This window comes from Oncorhynchus kisutch, unplaced genomic scaffold (genome assembly GCF_002021735.2).
Source record: "Oncorhynchus kisutch isolate 150728-3 unplaced genomic scaffold, Okis_V2 Okis07a-Okis12b_hom, whole genome shotgun sequence".
NCBI lineage: Eukaryota > Metazoa > Chordata > Actinopteri > Salmoniformes > Salmonidae > Oncorhynchus > Oncorhynchus kisutch.
Window position 1 is genome coordinate 16,276,880 of NW_022261984.1, and position 19,391 is coordinate 16,296,270.

At 53.2% G+C, this 19,391-nt stretch overlaps 1 protein-coding gene across 2 annotated transcripts in view; it reads left to right on the forward strand.

Annotated features, from left to right (window-relative positions):
* The first annotated feature begins 1,517 nt into the window (after positions 1-1,517).
* The window catches only part of LOC116360060 (uncharacterized), a 64,355-nt gene continuing 46,481 nt past the window's right edge, over positions 1,518-19,391 (forward strand). For both annotated transcript variants that reach the window (XM_031814559.1, XM_031814558.1), the window contains exon 1: positions 1,518-1,726. The gene's annotated coding sequence lies outside the window, so the exon portion shown is untranslated. The remainder of the gene's footprint in view (positions 1,727-19,391) is intronic.

The window sequence follows — 19,391 nt, forward strand, 5'->3', positions numbered from 1 at the left end:
TCAATCAGAGGCAGCTGTCGTTCGGTGTCTCTGATTGAGAATCATATTTAGGCAGCCTTTTCCCACCTGTGTTTGTGTGTTTGGCCTGGTATGGTTCTCAATCAGAGGCAGCTGTCGTTCGGTGTCTCTGATTGAGAATCATATTTAGGCAGCCTTTTCCCATTTGTGTTTGTGTGTTTGGCCTGGTATGGTTCTCAATCAGAGGCAGCTGTCGTTCGGTGTCTCTGATTGAGAATCATATTTAGGCAGCCTTTTCCCACCTGTGTTTATGTGTTTGGCCTGGTATGGTTCTCAATCAGAGGCAGCTGTCGTTCGGTGTCTCTGATTGAGAATCATATTTAGGCAGCCTTTTCCCACCTGTGTTTATGTGTTTGGCCTGGTATGGTTCTCAATCAGAGGCAGCTGTCGTTCGGTGTCTCTGATTGAGAATCATATTTAGGCAGCCTTTTCCCACCTGTGTTTGTGTGTTTGGCCTGGTATGGTTCTCAATCAGAGGCAGCTGTCGTTCGGTGTCTCTGATTGAGAATCATATTTAGGCAGCCTTTTCCCACCTGTGTTTGTGTGTTTGGCCTGGTATGGTTCTCAATCAGAGGCAGCTGTCGTTCGGTGTCTCTGATTGAGAATCATATTTAGGCATCCTTTTCCCACCTGTGTTTATGTGTTTGGCCTGGTATGGTTCTCAATCAGAGGCAGCTGTCGTTCGGTGTCTCTGATTGAGAATCATATTTAGGCAGCCTTTTCCCACCTGTGTTTATGTGTTTGGCCTGGTATGGTTCTCAATCAGAGGCAGCTGTCGTTCGGTGTCTCTGATTGAGAATCATATTTAGGCAGCCTTTTCCCACCTGTGTTTATGTGTTTGGCCTGGTATGGTTCTCAATCAGAGGCAGCTGTCGTTCGTTGTCTCTGATTGAGAATCATATTTAGGCAGCCTTTTCCCACCTGTGTTTTATGGGTTATTTTTTTTCTGTCTAGTGTTTTCTGCACCTTTCAGGACTGTTTCGGTTTTCGTTTAGTTCATGTTGTTATTTTGTATTTTCAGTGTTCAGTCAATAAACATCATGAACACATACCACGCTGCGCATTGGTCCGACATTTCTGACTCCTCGTCAGAGGAGGGCGAAGAATATCGTTACAGCTATATTGTATTTACTTTGCCACCATGGCCTTTTTTACCTTTACCTCCCTTATCTCACCTCATTTGCTCACATCATATATAGACTTGTTTATACTGTATTATTGACTGTATGTTTGTTTTACTCCATGTGTAACTCTGTGTTGTTGTATGTGTCGAACTGCTTCGCGTTATCTTGGCCAGGGCGCAATGTAAATGAGAGTGCCATCACAGCAGCAATATTTGTGACCTGTTGCCACAAGAAAAGGGCAACCAGTGAAGAACACACACCATTGTAAATACAAGAGAGAGGGAGAGAGAAACAGAGAGAGAAAGAGACAGGGAGAGACAGAGAGAGAAAGAGACAGGGAGAGACAGGGAGAGAGAGAGAGAGAGAGACAGAGAGAGAGAGAGAGAGAGAGAGAGAGAGAGAGAGAGAGGTCAGTCGTGATGAGCGGAGATTGACTCCTGGTGACGCAAAGAGAGACCGAGCAGGGTGAAAGGAGGAGGCAGACAGAATGGCTGCCCGGTGCCGCAGCTCCAAATGCACCGTAGAAAGGAACGGATTCAAGCGGGAACTCGATACCTGGCGGCACAAACTGATCAACTGCGTCGGTAAGAAGAAACCTGGGCATCTTTTTTTAAATGGCCTTTTGAACTTGGAAGCGATTTTACATCCCCAAAGTACAAATAGGGAAAGATCCACAACATGAGTTAAACCCGGTTTAGCTGTAACGTTAGCCGCTAATGCTAGATACCTTTACAAGCTGTCTTTAATAACAGCAGGTAACTCACGTTAGCTGCTAATGCTAAATACCTTTACAAGCTGCCTTTAATAACGGCAGGTAACTGACGTTAGCCGCTAATGCTAGATACCTTTTCAACAGCAGGTAACTAACGTTAGCCGCTAATGCTAAATACCTTTACAACTGCAGGTAACTATCGTTAGCCGCTAATGCTAAATGCCTTTACAAGCTGCCTTTAACAACGTCAGGTAACTAACGTTAGCCGCTAATGCTAAATGCCTTTAAAAACAGCAGGTAACTGACGTTAGCCACTAATGCTAAATGCCTTTACAAGCTGCCTTTAACAACGTCAGGTAACTAACGTTAGCCGCTAATGCTAAATGCCTTTAATAACAGCAGGTAACTGACGTTAGCCACTAATGCTAAATGCCTTTAATAACAGCAGGTTACTAACGTTAGCCGCTAATGCTAAATGCCTTTGCAAGCTGTCTTTAATAACTGCAGGTAGTTTAGCATGTCCGTTTTTTGTTGACTCCGTTTCTCTTTGTCCTGTCTTGGTTGTTTCCAATGTACGTCCCTGTAAAAACACCTCATAGAAGTCCATGATTTCTAGCAGCTAACAAGCTAGTTGGATTAGCTTAACTAGCTATAACGTGTTTGTTATGGTTACTATAACTAGCTATAACGTGTTTGTTATGGTTACTATAACTAGCTGCCGTGTTTGTTATGGTTAGTATAACTAGGTGCCGTGTTTGTTATGGTTAGTATAACTAGCTGCCGTGTTTGTTATGGTTACTATAACTAGCTATAACGTGTTTGTTATGGTTACTATAACTAGCTGCCGTGTTTGTTATGGTTACTATAACTAGTTACCGTGTTTGTTATGTTACTATAACTAGTTACCGTGTTTGTTATGGTTACTATAACTAGTTACCGTGTTTGTTATGTTACTATAACTAGTTACCGTGTTTGTTATGGTTACTATAACTAGCTATACCGTGTTTGTTATGGTTACTATAACTAGCTGCCATGTTTGTTATGGTTACTATAACTAGCTATAACGTGTTTGTTATGGTTACTATAACTAGTTACCGTGTTTGTTATGGTTACTATAACTAGCTACTGTGTTTGTTATGGTTACTATAACTAGCTATAACGTGTTTGTTATGGTTACTATAACTAGCTGCAATGTTTGTTATGGTTACTATAACTAGCTATAACGTGTTTGTTATGGTTACTATAACTAGCTATAGCGTGTTTGTTATGGTTACTATAACTAGCTATAACGTGTTTGTTATGGTTACTATAACTAGCTACCGTGTTTGTTATGGTTACTATAACTAGTTATAACGTGTTTGTTATGGTTACTATAACTAGCTATAACGTGTTTGTTATGGTTACTATAACTAGCTATAGCGTGTTTGTTATGGTTACTATAACTAGCTACCGTGTTTGTTATGGTTACTACAACTAGCTATAACGTGTTTGTTATGGTTACTATAACTAGCTGCCATGTTTGTTATGGTTACTATAACTAGCTGCCGTGTTTGTTATGGTTACTATAACTAGCTACCGTGTTTGTTATGGTTACTATAACTAGCTATAATGTGTTTGTTATGGTTACTATAACTAGCTATAACGTGTTTGTTATGGTTACTATAACTAGCTGCAATGTTTGTTATGGTTACTATAACTAGCTATAACGTGTTTGTTATGGTTACTATAACTAGCTGCCGTGTTTGTTATGGTTACTATAACTAGTTACCGTGTTTGTTATGGTTACTATAACTAGCTACACCGTGCTTGTTATGGTTACTATAACTAGCTATAACGTGTTTGTTATGGTTACTATAACTAGCTGCCGTGTTTGTTATGGTTACTATAACTAGTTACCGTGTTTGTTATGGTTACTATAACTAGCTATAACGTGTTTGTTATGGTTACTATAACTAGCTATAACGTGTTTGTTATGGTTACTATAACTAGCTATAACGTGTTTGTTATGGTTACTATAACTAGCTATAACGTGTTTGTTATGGTTACTATAACTAGCTATAATGTGTTTGTTATGGTTACTATAACTAGCTATAACGTGTTTGTTATGGTTACTATAACTAGCTATAACGTGTTTGTTATGGTTACTATAACTAGCTATAACGTGTTTGTTATGGTTACTATAACTAGCTGCCGTGTTTGTTATGGTTACTATAACTAGCTGGCGTGTTTGTTATGGTTACTATAACTAGTTACCGTGTTTGTTATGGTTACTATAACTAGCTGCCGTGTTTGTTATGGTTACTATAACTAGTTACCGTGTTTGTTATGGTTACTATAACTAGCTGCCGTGTTTGTTATGGTTACTATAACTAGCTATAACGTGTTTGTTATGGTTACTATAACTAGTTACTGTGTTTGTTATGTTACTATAACTAGCTATAACGTGGTTGTTATGGTTACTATAACTAGCTATAGCGTGTTTGTTATGGTTACTATAACTAGTTACTGTGTTTGTTATGTTACTATAACTAGCTATAACGTGGTTGTTATGGTTACTATAACTAGTTACCGTGTTTGTTATGGTTACTATAACTAGCTATAGCGTGTTTGTTATGGTTACTATAACTAGCTATAACGTGTTTGTTATGGTTACTATAACTAGCTATACCGTGTTTGTTATGGTTACTATAACTAGCTGCTGTTCGAGGGTCTTTATTGTCATGGGGAAACATGTTTACATTGTTTATATGTTTACATTGTTTACATGTTTACATTGTTTACATGTTTACATTGTTTACATGTTCACATTGTTTACATGTTCACATTGTTTACATTGTTTACATTGTTTACATGTTTACATTGTTTACATGTTCACATTGTTTACATTGTTTACATTGTTTACATGTTTACATTGTTTACATGTTTACATGTTTACATTGTTTACATGTTTACATTGTTTACATTGTTTACATGTTTACATTGTTTACATGTTTACATTGTTTACATTGTTTACATGTTTACATGTTTACATTGTTTACATTGTTTACATTGTTTACATGCTTAAATTGTTTACATGTTTACATGTTTACATTGTTTACATGTTCACATTGTTTACATTGTTTACATGTTCACATTGTTTACATTGTTTACATGTTTACATGTTTACATTGTTTACATGTTTACATGTTTACATTGTTTACATGTTTACATTGTTTACATGTTTACATGTTCACATTGTTTACATGTTCACATTGTTTACATCGTTTACATTGTTTACATGTTTACATTGTTTACATGTTCACATTGTTTACATTGTTTACATTGTTTACATGTTTACATTGTTTACATGTTCACATTGTTTACATGTTCACATTCTTTACATGTTTACATTGTTTACATTGTTTACATGTTCACAATGTTTACATTGTTTACATTGTTTACATGTTCACATTGTTTACATGTTCACATTCTTTACATGTTTACATTGTTTACATTGTTTACATGTTCACATTGTTTACATTGTTTACATTGTTTACATGTTTACATGTTTACATGTTTACATGTTTACATTGGCCAAAAACAAGTGGAATAAACCAAAAAAGTTATTTAAACTCACCAGTTTCCATCCACATGTAATTCACCTTGTTATTTAAACTCACCAGTTTCCATCCACATGTAATTCACCTTGTTATTTAAACTCACCAGTTCCATCCACATGTAATTCACCTTGTTATTTAAACTCACCAGTTCCATCCACATGTAATTCACCTTGTTATTTAAACTCACCAGTTCCATCCACATGTATTTCACCTTGTTATTTAAACTCACCAGTTCCATCCACATGTAATTCACCTTGTTATTTAAACTCACCAGTTCCATCCACATGTATTTCACCTTGTTATTTAAACTCACCAGTTCCATCCACATGTATTTTAATTCGTTTGACTGCTGTGATTTAAGACACAAGGCATGAGGGGGGGGGGGGTGGTATATGGCCAATATATCACGGTTAAGTCCAGGAAACGGTTTAGTCCAGGAAACGTCTGCAGTGGCCAATCAGTATTTAAATCCCAGATTGTTTTCACAATCAACTTACACACAGCTCTGACACACACACTTCCCCCACCAGACGTGCCCCTCTGGGGTCTTTTCACAGTCCCCAGATCCAGAACAAATTGAAGAAAACATACAGTATTATATGGAGCCATTATTGCATGGAACTTCCTTCCATCTCATATTGCTTTAAATAAACAGCAAACCAGATAAAGCCACACCTCACGGCACAACGCCCCTCCCCTATTGGACCCAGAGCACAACGCCCCTCCCCTATTGGACCCACAGCACAACGCCTCTCCCCTATTGGACCCACAGCACAACGCCTCTCTCCTATTGGACCCAGAGCACAACGCCCCTCCCCTATTGGACCCACAGCACAACGCCTCTCCCCTATTGGACCCACAGCACAACGCCTCTCTCCTATTGGACCCAGAGCACAACGCCCCTCCCCTATTGGACCCACAGCACAACGCCTCTCCCCTATTGGACCCACAGCACAACGCCTCTCCCCTATTGGACCCACAGCACAACGCCTCTCCCCTATTGGACCCACAGCACAACGCCTCTCCCCTATTGGACCCACAGCACAACGCCTCTCCCCTATTGGACCCACAGCACAACGCCCCTCCCCTATTGGACCCACAGCACAACGCCTCTCCCCTATTGGACCCACAGCACAACGCCCCTCCCCTATTGGACCCACAGCACAACGCCTCTCCCCTATTTGACCCACAGCACAACGCCTCTCCCCTATTGGACCCACAGCACAACACCCCTCCCCTATTGGACCCACAGCACAACGCCCCTCCCCTATTGGACCCACAGCACAACGCCCCTCCCCTATTGGACCCACAGCACAACGCCCCTCCCCTATTGGACCCACAGCACAACGCCTCTCCCCTATTGGACCCACAGCACAACGCCTCTCCCCTATTGGACCCACAGCACAACGCCTCTCCCCTATTGGACCCACAGCACAACGCCTCTCCCCTATTGGACCCACAGCACAACGCCCCTCCCCTATTGGACCCACAGCACAACGCCCCTCCCTATTGGACCCACAGCACAACGCCCCTCCCCTATTGGACCCACAGCACAACGCCTCTCCCCTATTGGACCCACAGCACAACGCCTCTCCCCTATTGGACCCACAGCACAACGCCTCTCTCCTATTGGACCCACAGCACAACGCCTCTCCCCTATTGGACCCACAGCACAACGCCTCTCCCCTATTGGACCCACAGCACAACGCCTCTCCCCTATTGGACCCACAGCACAACGCCTCTCCCCTATTGGTCCCACAGCACAACGCCTCTCTCCTATTGGACCCACAGCACAACGCCTCTCCCCTATTGGACCCACAGCACAACGCCTCTCCCCTATTGGACCCACAGCACACGCCCCTCCCCTATTGGACCCACAGCACAACGCCCCTCCCTATTGGACCCACAGCACAACGCCTCTCCCCTATTGGACCCACAGCACAACGCCTCTCCCCTATTGGACCCACAGCACAACGCCCCTCCCCTATTGGACCCACAGCACAACGCCCCTCCCCTATTGGACCCACAGCACAACGCCTCTCCCCTATTGGACCCACAGCACAACGCCTCTCCCCTATTGGACCCACAGCACAACGCCTCTCCCCTATTGGACCCACAGCACAACGCCCCTCCCCTATTGGACCCACAGCACAACGCCTCTCCCCTATTGGACCCACAGCACAAACGCCCCTCCCCTATTGGACCCACAGCACAACGCCTCTCCCCTATTGGACCCAGAGCACAACGCCCCTCCCCTATTGGACCCACAAGCACAACGCCCCTCCCCTATTGGACCCACGGCACAACGCCCCTCCCCTATTGGACCCACAGCACAACGCCTCTCCCCTATTGGACCCACAGCACAACCGCCTCTCCCCTATTGGACCCACGGCACAACGCCTCTCCCCTATTGGACCCACAGCACAACGCCTCTCCCCTATTGGACCCACAGCACAACGCCTCTCCCCTATTGGACCCACGGCACAAACGCCCCTCCCCTATTGGACCCACAGCACAACGCCTCTCCCCTATTGGACCCACAGCACAACGCCTCTCCCCTATTGGACCGCCACAGCACAACGGCCTCCCCCTATTGGACCCACAGCACAACGCCCCATCCCCTATTGGACCCACAGCACAACGCCTCTCCCCTATTGGACCCACAGCACAACGCCCCTCCCCTATTGGTCCCAGCAGCACAACGCCCCTCCCCTATTGGACCCACAGCACAACGCCTCTCCCCTATTGGACCCACAGCACAACGCCCCTCCCCTATTGGACCCACAGCACACGCCTCTCCCCTATTGGACCCACAGCACAACGCCTCTCCCCTATTGGACCCACAGCACAACGCCTCTCCTCTATTGGACCCACAGCACAACGCCTCTCCCCTAGTGGACCCACAGCACAACGCCTCTCCCCCTATTGGCCCACTGCACAACGCCTCTCCCCTATTGGACCCACAGCACAACGCCTCTCCCCTATTGGACCCACAGCACAACGCCTCTCCTCTATTGGACCCACAGCACAACGCCTCTCCCCTATTGGACCCACAGCACAACGCCTCTCCCCTATTGGGACCCACAGCACAACGCCTCTCTCCTATTGGACCCACAGCACAACGCCTCTCCTCTATTGGACCCACAGCACAACGCCTCTCCCCTATTGGACCCACAGCACAACGCCTCTCCCCTATTGGACCCACAGCACAACGCCTCTCCCCTATTGGACCCACAGCACAACGCCTCTCCCCTATTGGACCCACAGCACAACGCCTCTCCCCTATTGGACCCACAGCACAACGCCTCTCCCTATTGGACCCACCAGCACAACGCCTCTCCCCTATTGGACCCACAGCACAACGCCTCTCCCCTATTGGACCCACAGCACAACGCCTCTCCCCTATTGGACCCCCAGCACAACGCCTCTCCCCTATTGGACCCACAGCACAACGCCTCTCCCCTATTGGACCCACAGCACAACGCCTCTCCCTATTGGACCCACAGCACAACGCCTCTCCCCTATTGGACCCACAGCACAACGCCTCTCCCCTATTGGACCCACAGCACAACGCCTCTCCCCTATTGGACCCACAGCACAACGCCTCTCCCCTATTGGACCCACAGCACAACGCCTCTCCCCTATTGGACCCACAGCACAACGCCTCTCCCCTATTGGACCCAAGCAGCACAACGCCTCTCCCCTATTGGACCCCACAGCACAACGCCTCTCCCCTATTGGACCCCACAGCACAACGCCTCTCCCCTATTGGACCCACAGCACAACGCCTCTCCCCTATTGGACCCACAGCACAAACGCCTCTCCCCTATTGGACCCACAGCACAACGCCTCTCCCCTATTGGACCCACAGCACAACGCCTCTCCCCTATTGGACCCCAGAGCACAACGCCTCTCCCCTATTGGACCCACAGCACAACGCCTCTCCCCTATTGGACCCACAGCACAACGCCTCTCCCCTATTGGGACCCATTGGACCCACAGCACAACGCCCTCCCCTATTGGACCCACAGCACAACGCCTCTCCCCTATTGGACCCACAGCACAACGCCTCTCCCCTATTGGACCCACAGCACAACGCCTCTCCCCTATTGGACCCACAGCACAACGCCTCTCCCCTATTGGACCCAGAGCACAACGCCTCTCCCCTATTGGACCCACAGCACAACGCCTCTCCCCTATTGGACCCACAGCACAACGCCTCTCCCCTATTGGACCCACAGCACAACGCCTCTCCCCTATGGACCCACAGCACAACGCCCTCTCCCCTATTGGACCCACAGCACAACGCCTCTCCCCTATTGGACCCACAGCACAACGCCTCTCCCCTATTGGACCCACAGCAACAACGCCTCTCCCCTATTGGACCCACAGCACAACGCCTCTCCCCTATTGGACCCACAGCACAACGCCTCTCCCCTATTGGACCCACAGCACAACGCCTCTCCCCTATTGGTCCCACAGCACAACGCCTCTCTCCTATTGGACCCACAGCACAACGCCTCTCCCCTATTGGACCCACAGCACAACGCCCTCTCCCCTATTGGACCCACAGCACAACGCCCCTCCCCTATTGGACCCACAGCACAACGCCCCTCCCCTATTGGACCCACAGCACAACGCCCCTCCCCTATTGGACCCACAGCACAACGCCTCTCCCCTATTGGACCCACAGCACAACGCCTCTCCCCTATTGGACCCACAGCACAACGCCCCTCCCCTATTGGACCCACAGCACAACGCCCCTCCCCTATTGGACCCACAGCACAACGCCTCTCCCCTATTGGACCCACAGCACAACGCCTCTCCCCTATTGACCCACAGCACAACGCCTCTCCCTATTGGACCCACAGCACAACGCCCCTCCCCTATTGGACCCACAGCACAACGCCTCTCCCCTATTGGACCCACAGCACAACGCCTCTCCCCTATTGGACCCACAGCACAACGCGACCACAGCACAACGCCTCCCCTATTGGACCCAGAGCACAACGCCCCTCCCCTATTGGACCACAGCACAACGCCCCTCCCCTATTGGACCCACGGCACAACGCCCCTCCCCTATTGGACCCACAGCACAACGCCTCTCCCCTATTGGACCCACAGCACAACGCCTCTCCCCTATTGGACCCACGGCACAACGCCTCTCCCCTATTGGACCCACAGCACAACGCCTCTCCCCTATTGGACCCACAGCACAACGCCTCTCCCCTATTGGACCCACGGCACAACGCCCCTCCCCTATTGGACCCACAGCACAACGCCTCTCCCCTATTGGACCCACAGCACAACGCCTCTCCCCTATTGGACCCACAGCACAAACGCCCCTCCCCTATTGGACCCACAGCACAACGCCCCTCCCCTATTGGACCCACAGCACAACGCCTCTCCCCTATTGGACCCACAGCACAACGCCCCTCCCCTATTGGTCCCACAGCACAACGCCCCTCCCCTATTGGACCCACAGCACAACGCCTCTCCCCTATTGGACCCACAGCACAACGCCCCTCCCCTATTGGACCCACAGCACAACGCCTCTCCCCTATTGGACCCACAGCACAACGCCTCTCCCCTATTGGACCCACAGCACAACGCCTCTCCTCTATTGGACCCACAGCACAACGCCTCTCCCCTATTGGACCCACAGCACAACGCCTCTCCCCTATTGGACCCACTGCACAACGCCTCTCCCCTATTGGACCCACAGCACAACGCCTCTCCCCTATTGGACCCACAGCACAACGCCTCTCCTCTATTGGACCCACAGCACAACGCCTCTCCCCTATTGGACCCACAGCACAACGCCTCTCCCCTATTGGACCCACAGCACAACGCCTCTCCCCTATTGGACCCACAGCACAACGCCTCTCCCCTATTGGACCCACAGCACAACGCCTCTCCCCTATTGGACCCACAGCACAACGCCTCTCCCCTATTGGACCCACAGCACAACGCCTCTCCCCTATTGACCCACAGCACAACGCCCCTCCCCTATTGGACCCACAGCACAACGCCTCTCCCCTATTGGACCCAGAGCACAACGCCCCTCCCCTATTGGACCCACAGCACAACGCCCCTCCCCTATTGGACCCACGGCACAACGCCCCTCCCCTATTGGACCCACAGCACAACGCCTCTCCCCTATTGGACCCACAGCACAACGCCTCTCCCCTATTGGACCCACGCACAACGCCTCTCCCCTATTGGACCCACAGCACAACGCCTCTCCCCTATTGGACCCACAGCACAACGCCTCTCCCCTATTGGACCCACGGCACAACGCCCCTCCCCTATTGGACCCACAGCACAACGCCTCTCCCCTATTGGACCCACAGCACAACGCCTCTCCCCTATTGGACCCACAGCACAACGCCCCTCCCCTATTGGACCCACAGCACAACGCCCCTCCCCTATTGGACCCACAGCACAACGCCTCTCCCCTATTGGACCCACAGCACAACGCCCCTCCCCTATTGGTCCCACAGCACAACGCCCCTCCCCTATTGGACCCACAGCACAACGCCTCTCCCCTATTGGACCCACAGCACAACGCCCCTCCCCTATTGGACCCACAGCACAACGCCTCTCCCCTATTGGACCCACAGCACAACGCCTCTCCCCTATTGGACCCACAGCACAACGCCTCTCCTCTATTGGACCCACAGCACAACGCCTCTCCCCTATTGGACCCACAGCACAACGCCTCTCCCCTATTGGACCCACTGCACAACGCCTCTCCCCTATTGGACCCACAGCACAACGCCTCTCCCCTATTGGACCCACAGCACAACGCCTCTCCTCTATGGACCCACAGCACAACGCCTCTCCCCTATTGGACCCACAGCACAACGCCTCTCCCCTATTGGACCCACAGCACAACGCCTCTCTCCTATTGGACCCACAGCACAACGCCTCTCCTCTATTGGACCCACAGCACAACGCCTCTCCCCTATTGGACCCACAGCACAACGCCTCTCCCCTATTGGACCCACAGCACAACGCCTCTCCCCTATTGGACCCACAGCACAACGCCTCTCCCCTATTGGACCCACAGCACAACGCCTCTCCCCTATTGGACCCACAGCACAACGCCTCTCCCCTATTGGACCCACAGCACAACGCCTCTCCCCTATTGGACCCACAGCACAACGCCTCTCCCCTATTGGACCCACAGCACAACGCCTCTCCCCTATTGGACCCCCAGCACAACGCCTCTCCCCTATTGGACCCACAGCACAACGCCTCTCCCCTATTGGACCCACAGCACAACGCCCCTCCCCTATTGGACCCACAGCACAACGCCTCTCCCCTATTGGACCCACAGCACAACGCCCCTCCCCTATTGGACCCACAGCACAACGCCTCTCCCTATTGGACCCACAGCACAACGCCTCTCCCCTATTGGACCCACAGCACAACGCCTCTCCCCTATTGGACCCACAGCACAACGCCTCTCCCCTATTGGACCCACAGCACAAACGCCTCTCTCCTATTGGACCCACAGCACAACGCCTCTCCTCTATTGGACCCACAGCACAACGCCTCTCCCCTATTGGACCCACAGCACAACGCCTCTCCCCTATTGGTCCCACAGCACAACGCCTCTCCCCTATTGGACCCACAGCACAACGCCTCTCCCCTATTGGACCCACAGCACAACGCCTCTCCCCTATTGGACCCACAGCACAACGCCTCTCCCCTATTGGACCCACAGCACAACGCCTCTCCCCTATTGGACCCACAGCACAACGCCTCTCCCCTATTGGACCCACAGCACAACGCCTCTCCCCTATTGGACCCCCAGCACAACGCCTCTCCCCTATTGGACCCACAGCACAACGCCTCTCCCCTATTGGACCCACAGCACAACGCCCCTCCCCTATTGGACCCACAGCACAACGCCTCTCCCCTATTGGACCCACAGCACAACGCCTCTCCCCTATTGGACCCACAGCACAACGCCTCTCCCCTATTGGACCCACAGCACAACGCCTCTCCCCTATTGGACCCACAGCACAACGCCTCTCCCCTATTGGACCCACAGCACAACGCCTCTCCCCTATTGGACCCACAGCACAACGCTCTCCCCTATTGGACCCACAGCACAACGCCTCTCCCCTATTGGACCCACAGCACAACGCCTCTCCCCTATTGGACCCACAGCACAACGCCTCTCCCCTATTGGACCCACAGCACAACGCCTCTCCCCTATTGGACCCACAGCACAACGCCTCTCCCCTATTGGACCCACAGCACAACGCCTCTCCCCTATTGGACCCACAGCACAACGCCTCTCCCCTATTGGACCCACAGCACAACGCCTCTCCCCTATTGGACCCACAGCACAACGCCTCTCCCCTATTGGACCCACAGCACAACGCCTCTCCCCTATTGGACCCACAGCACAACGCCTCTCCCCTATTGGACCCACAGCACAACGCCTCTCCCCTATTGGACCCACAGCACAACGCCTCTCCCCTATTGGACCCACAGCACAACGCCTCTCCCCTATTGGACCCACAGCACAACGCCTCTCCCCTATTGGACCCACAGCACAACGCCTCTCCCCTATTGGACCCACAGCACAACGCCTCTCCCCTATTGGACCCACAGCACAACGCCTCTCCCCTATTGGACCCACAGCACAACGCCTCTCCCCTATTGGACCCACAGCACAACGCCTCTCCCCTATTGGACCCACAGCACAACGCCTCTCCCCTATTGGACCCACAGCACAACGCCCCTCCCCTATTGGACCCACAGCACAACGCCCCTCCCCTATTGGACCCACAGCACAACGCCTCTCCCCTATTGGACACACAGCACAACGCCTCTCCCCTATTGGACCCACAGCACAACGCCCCTCCCCTATTGGACCCACAGCACAACGCCTCTCCCCTATTGGACCCACAGCACAACGCCTCTCCCCTATTGGACCCACAGCACAACGCCTCTCCCCTATTGGACCCACAGCACAACGCCTCTCCCCTATTGGACCCACAGCACAACGCCTCTCCCCTATTGGACCCACAGCACAACGCCCCTCCCCTATTGGACCCACAGCACAACGCCCCTCCCCTATTGGACCCACAGCACAACACCTCTCCCCTATTGGACCCACAGCACAACGCCTCTCCCCTATTGGACCCACAGCACAACGCCTCTCCCCTATTGGACCCACAGCACAACGCCTCTCCCCTATTGGACCCACAGCACAACGCCTCTCCCCTATTGGACCCACAGCACAACGCCTCTCCCCTATTGGACCCACAGCACAACGCCTCTCCCCTATTGGACCCACAGCACAACGCCTCTCCCCTATTGGACCCACAGCACAACGCCTCTCCCCTATTGGACCCACAGCACAACGCCCCTCCCCTATTGGACCCACAGCACAACGCCTCTCCCCTATTGCACCCAGAGCACAACGCCTCTCTCCTATTGGACCCACAGCACAACGCCTCTCTCCTATTGGACCCACAGCACAACGCCTCTCCCCTATTGGACCAACAGCACAACGCCTCTCCCCTATTGGACCCAGAGCACAACGCCTCTCCCCTATTGGACCCACGGCACAACGCCTCTCCCCTATTGGACCCAGAGCACAACGCCTCTCTCCTATTGGACCCACAGCACAACGCCTCTCCCCTATTGGACCCACAGCACAACGCCTCTCCCCTATTGGACCCACAGCACAACGCCTCTCCCCTATTGGACCCACAGCACAACGCCTCTCCCCTATTGGACCCACAGCACAACGCCTCTCCCCTATTGGACCCACAGCACAACGCCTCTCCCCTATTGGACCCACAGCACAACGCCTCTCCCCTATTGGACCCCCAGCACAACGCCTCTCCCCTATTGGACCCACAGCACAACGCCTCTCCCTATTGGACCCACAGCACAACGCCCCTCCCTATTGGACCCACAGCACAACGCCTCTCCCCTATTGGACCCACAGCACAACGCCTCTCCCCTATTGGACCCACAGCACAACGCCTCTCCCCTATTGGACCCACAGCACAACGCCTCTCCCCTATTGGACCCACAGCACAACGCCTCTCCCCTATTGGACCCAGAGCACAACGCCTCTCCCCTATTGGACCCACAGCACAACGCCTCTCCCCTATTGGACCCACAGCACAACGCCTCTCCCCTATTGGACCCACAGCACAACGCCTCTCCCCTATTGGACCCACAGCACAACGCCCCTCCCTATTGGACCCACAGCACAACGCCTCTCCCCTATTGGACCCACAGCACAACGCCTCTCCCCTATTGGACCCACAGCACAACGCCTCTCCCCTATTGGACCCACAGCACAACGCCTCTCCCCTATTGGACCCACAGCACAACGCCTCTCCCCTATTGGACCCACAGCACAACGCCTCTCCCCTATTGGACCCACAGCACAACGCCTCTCCCCTATTGGACCCACAGCACAACGCCTCTCCCCTATTGGACCCACAGCACAACGCCTCTCCCCTATTGGACCCACAGCACAACGCCTCTCCCCTATTGACCCACAGCACAACGCCTCTCCCCTATTGGACCCACAGCACAACGCCTCTCCCCTATTGGACCCACAGCACAACGCCTCTCCCCTATTGGACCCACAGCACAACGCCCCTCCCCTATTGAACCCACAGCACAACACCTCTCCCCTATTGGACCCACAGCACAACGCCTCTCCCCTATTGGACCCAGAGCACAACGCCCCTCCCCTATTGGTCCCACAGCACAACGCCTCTCCCCTATTGGACCCACAGCACAACGCCTCTCCCCTATTGGACCCACAGCACAACGCCTCTCCCCTATTGGACCCACAGCACAACGCCTCTCCCCTATTGGACCCACGGCACAACGCCTCTCCCCTATTGGACCCACAGCACAACGCCTCTCCCCTATTGGACCCACGGCACAACGCCTCTCCCCTATTGGACCCACAGCACAACGCCTCTCCCCTATTGGACCCACAGCACAACGCCTCTCCCCTATTGGACCCACAGCACAACGCCTCTCCCCTATTGGACCCACAGCACAACGCCTCTCCCCTATTGGACCCACAGCACAACGCCCCTCCCCTATTGGACCCACGGCACAACGCCTCTCCCCTATTGGACCCACGGCACAACGCCTCTCCCCTATTGGACCCACAGCACAACGCCCCTCCCCTATTGGACCCACAGCACAACGCCTCTCCCCTATTGGACCCACAGCACAACGCCTCTCCCCTATTGGACCCACAGCACAACGCCTCTCCCCTATTGGACCCACAGCACAACGCCTCTCCCCTATTGGACCCACAGCACAACGCCTCTCCCCCTATTGGAACCCTACCAGCACAACGCCTCTCCCCTATTGGACCCACAGCACAACGCCTCTCCCCTATTGGACCCACAGCACAACGCCTCTCCCCTATTGGACCCACAGCACAACGCCTCTCCCCTATTGGACCCACAGCACAACACCCCTCCCCTATTGGACCCACAGCACAACGCCTCTCCCCTATTGGACCCACAGCACAACGCCTCTCCCCTATTGGACCCACAGCACAACGCCTCTCCCCTATTGGACCCCCAGCACAACGCCTCTCCCCTATTGGACCCAGGCACAACGCCTCTCCCCTATTGGACCCACAGCACAACGCCTCTCCCCTATTGGACCCACAGCACAACGCCTCTCCCCTATTGGACCCACAGCACAACGCCTCTCCCCTATTGGACCCACAGCACAACGCCCTCTCCCCTATTGGACCCACGGCACAACACCTCTCCCCTATTGGACCCACAGCACAACGCCTCTCCCCTATTGGACCCACAGCACAACGCCTCTCCCCTATTGGACCCACAGCACAACGCCTCTCCCCTATTGGACCCAGCACAACGCCTCTCCCCTATTGGACCCACAGCACAACGCCTCTCCCCTATTGGACCCACAGCACAACGCCCCTCCCCTATTGGACCCACAGCACAACGCCTCTCCCCTATTGGACCCACAGCACAACGCCTCTCCCCTATTGGACCCACAGCACAACGCCTCTCCCCTATTGGACCCACAGCACAACGCCTCTCCCCTATTGGACCCACAGCACAACGCCCCTCCCCTATTGGACCCACAGCACAACGCCTCTCCCCTATTGGACCCACAGCACAACGCCCCTCCCCTATTGGACCCACAGCACAACGCCTCTCCCCTATTGGACCCACAGCACAACGCCTCTCCCCTATTGGACCCACAGCACAACGCCCCTCCCCTATTGGACCCACGGCACAACGCCCCTCCCCTATTGGACCCACGGCACAACGCCTCTCCCCTATTGGACCCACGGCACAACGCCTCTCCCCTATTGGACCCACAGCACAACGCCTCTCCCCTATTGGACCCACAGCACAACGCCTCTCCCCTATTGGACCCACAGCACAACGCCTCTCCCCTATTGGACCCACAGCACAACGCCCCTCCCCTATTGGACCCACGGCACAACGCCTCTCCCCTATTGGACCCACAGCACAACGCCTCTCCCCTATTGGACCCACAGCACAACGCCTCTCCCCTATTGGACCCACAGCACAACGCCTCTCCCCTATTGGACCCACAGCACAACGCCTCTCCCCTATTGGACCCACAGCACAACGCCCCTCCCCTATTGGACCCACAGCACAACGCCTCTCCCCTATTGGACCCACAGCACAACGCCTCTCCCCTATTGGACCCACAGCACAACGCCTCTCCCCTATTGGACCCACAGCACAACGCCTCTCCCCTATTGGACCCACAGCACAACGCCCCTCCCCTATTGGACCCACAGCACAACGCCCCTCCCCTATTGGACCCACAGCACAACGCCTCTCCCCTATTGGACCCACAGCACAACGCCTCTCCCCTATTGGACCCACAGCACAACGCCTCTCCCCTATTGGACCCACAGCACAACGCCCCTCCCCTATTGGACCCACAGCACAACGCCCCTCCCCTATTGGACCCACAGCACAACGCCCCTCCCCTATTGGACCCACAGCACAACGCCTCTCCCCTATTGGACCCACAGCACAACGCCTCTTCCCCTATTGGACCCACAGCACAACGCCTCTCCCCTATTGGACCCACAGCACAACGCTTCTCCCCTATTGGACCCACAGCACAACGCCTCTCCCCTATTGGACCCACAGCACAACGCCTCTCCCCTATTGGACCCACAGCACAACGCCTCTCCCCTATTGGACCCACAGCACAACGCCTCTCCCCTATTGGACCCACAGCACAACGCCTCTCCCCTATTGGACCCACAGCACAACGCCTCTCCCCTATTGGACCCACAGCACAACGCCTCTCCCCTATTGGACCCACAGCACAACGCCTCTCCCCTATTGGACCCACAGCACAACGCCTCTCCCCTATTGGACCCACAGCACAACGCCTCTCCCCTATTGGACCCACGGCACAACGCCTCTCCCCTATTGGACCCACGGCACAACGCCTCTCCCCTATTGGACCCACAGCACAACGCCTCTCCCCTATTGGACCCACGGCACAACGCCTCTCCCCTATTGGACCCACAGCACAACGCCTCTCCCCTATTGGACCCAGAGCACAACGCCTCTCCCCTATTGGACCCACGGCACAACGCCTCTCCCCTATTGGACCCAGAGCACAACGCCTCTCCCCTATTGGCCCCACAGCACAACGCCTCTCCCCTATTGGACCCACGGCACAACGCCTCTCCCCTATTGGACCCAGAGCACAACGCCTCTCCCCTATTGGCCCCACAGCACAACGCCTCTCCCCTATTGGACCCACGGCACAACGCCTCTCCCCTATTGGACCCAGAGCACAACGCCTCTCCCCTATTGGCCCCACAGCACAACGCCTCTCCCCTATTGGACCCACAGCACAACGCCTCTCCCCTATTGGACCCAC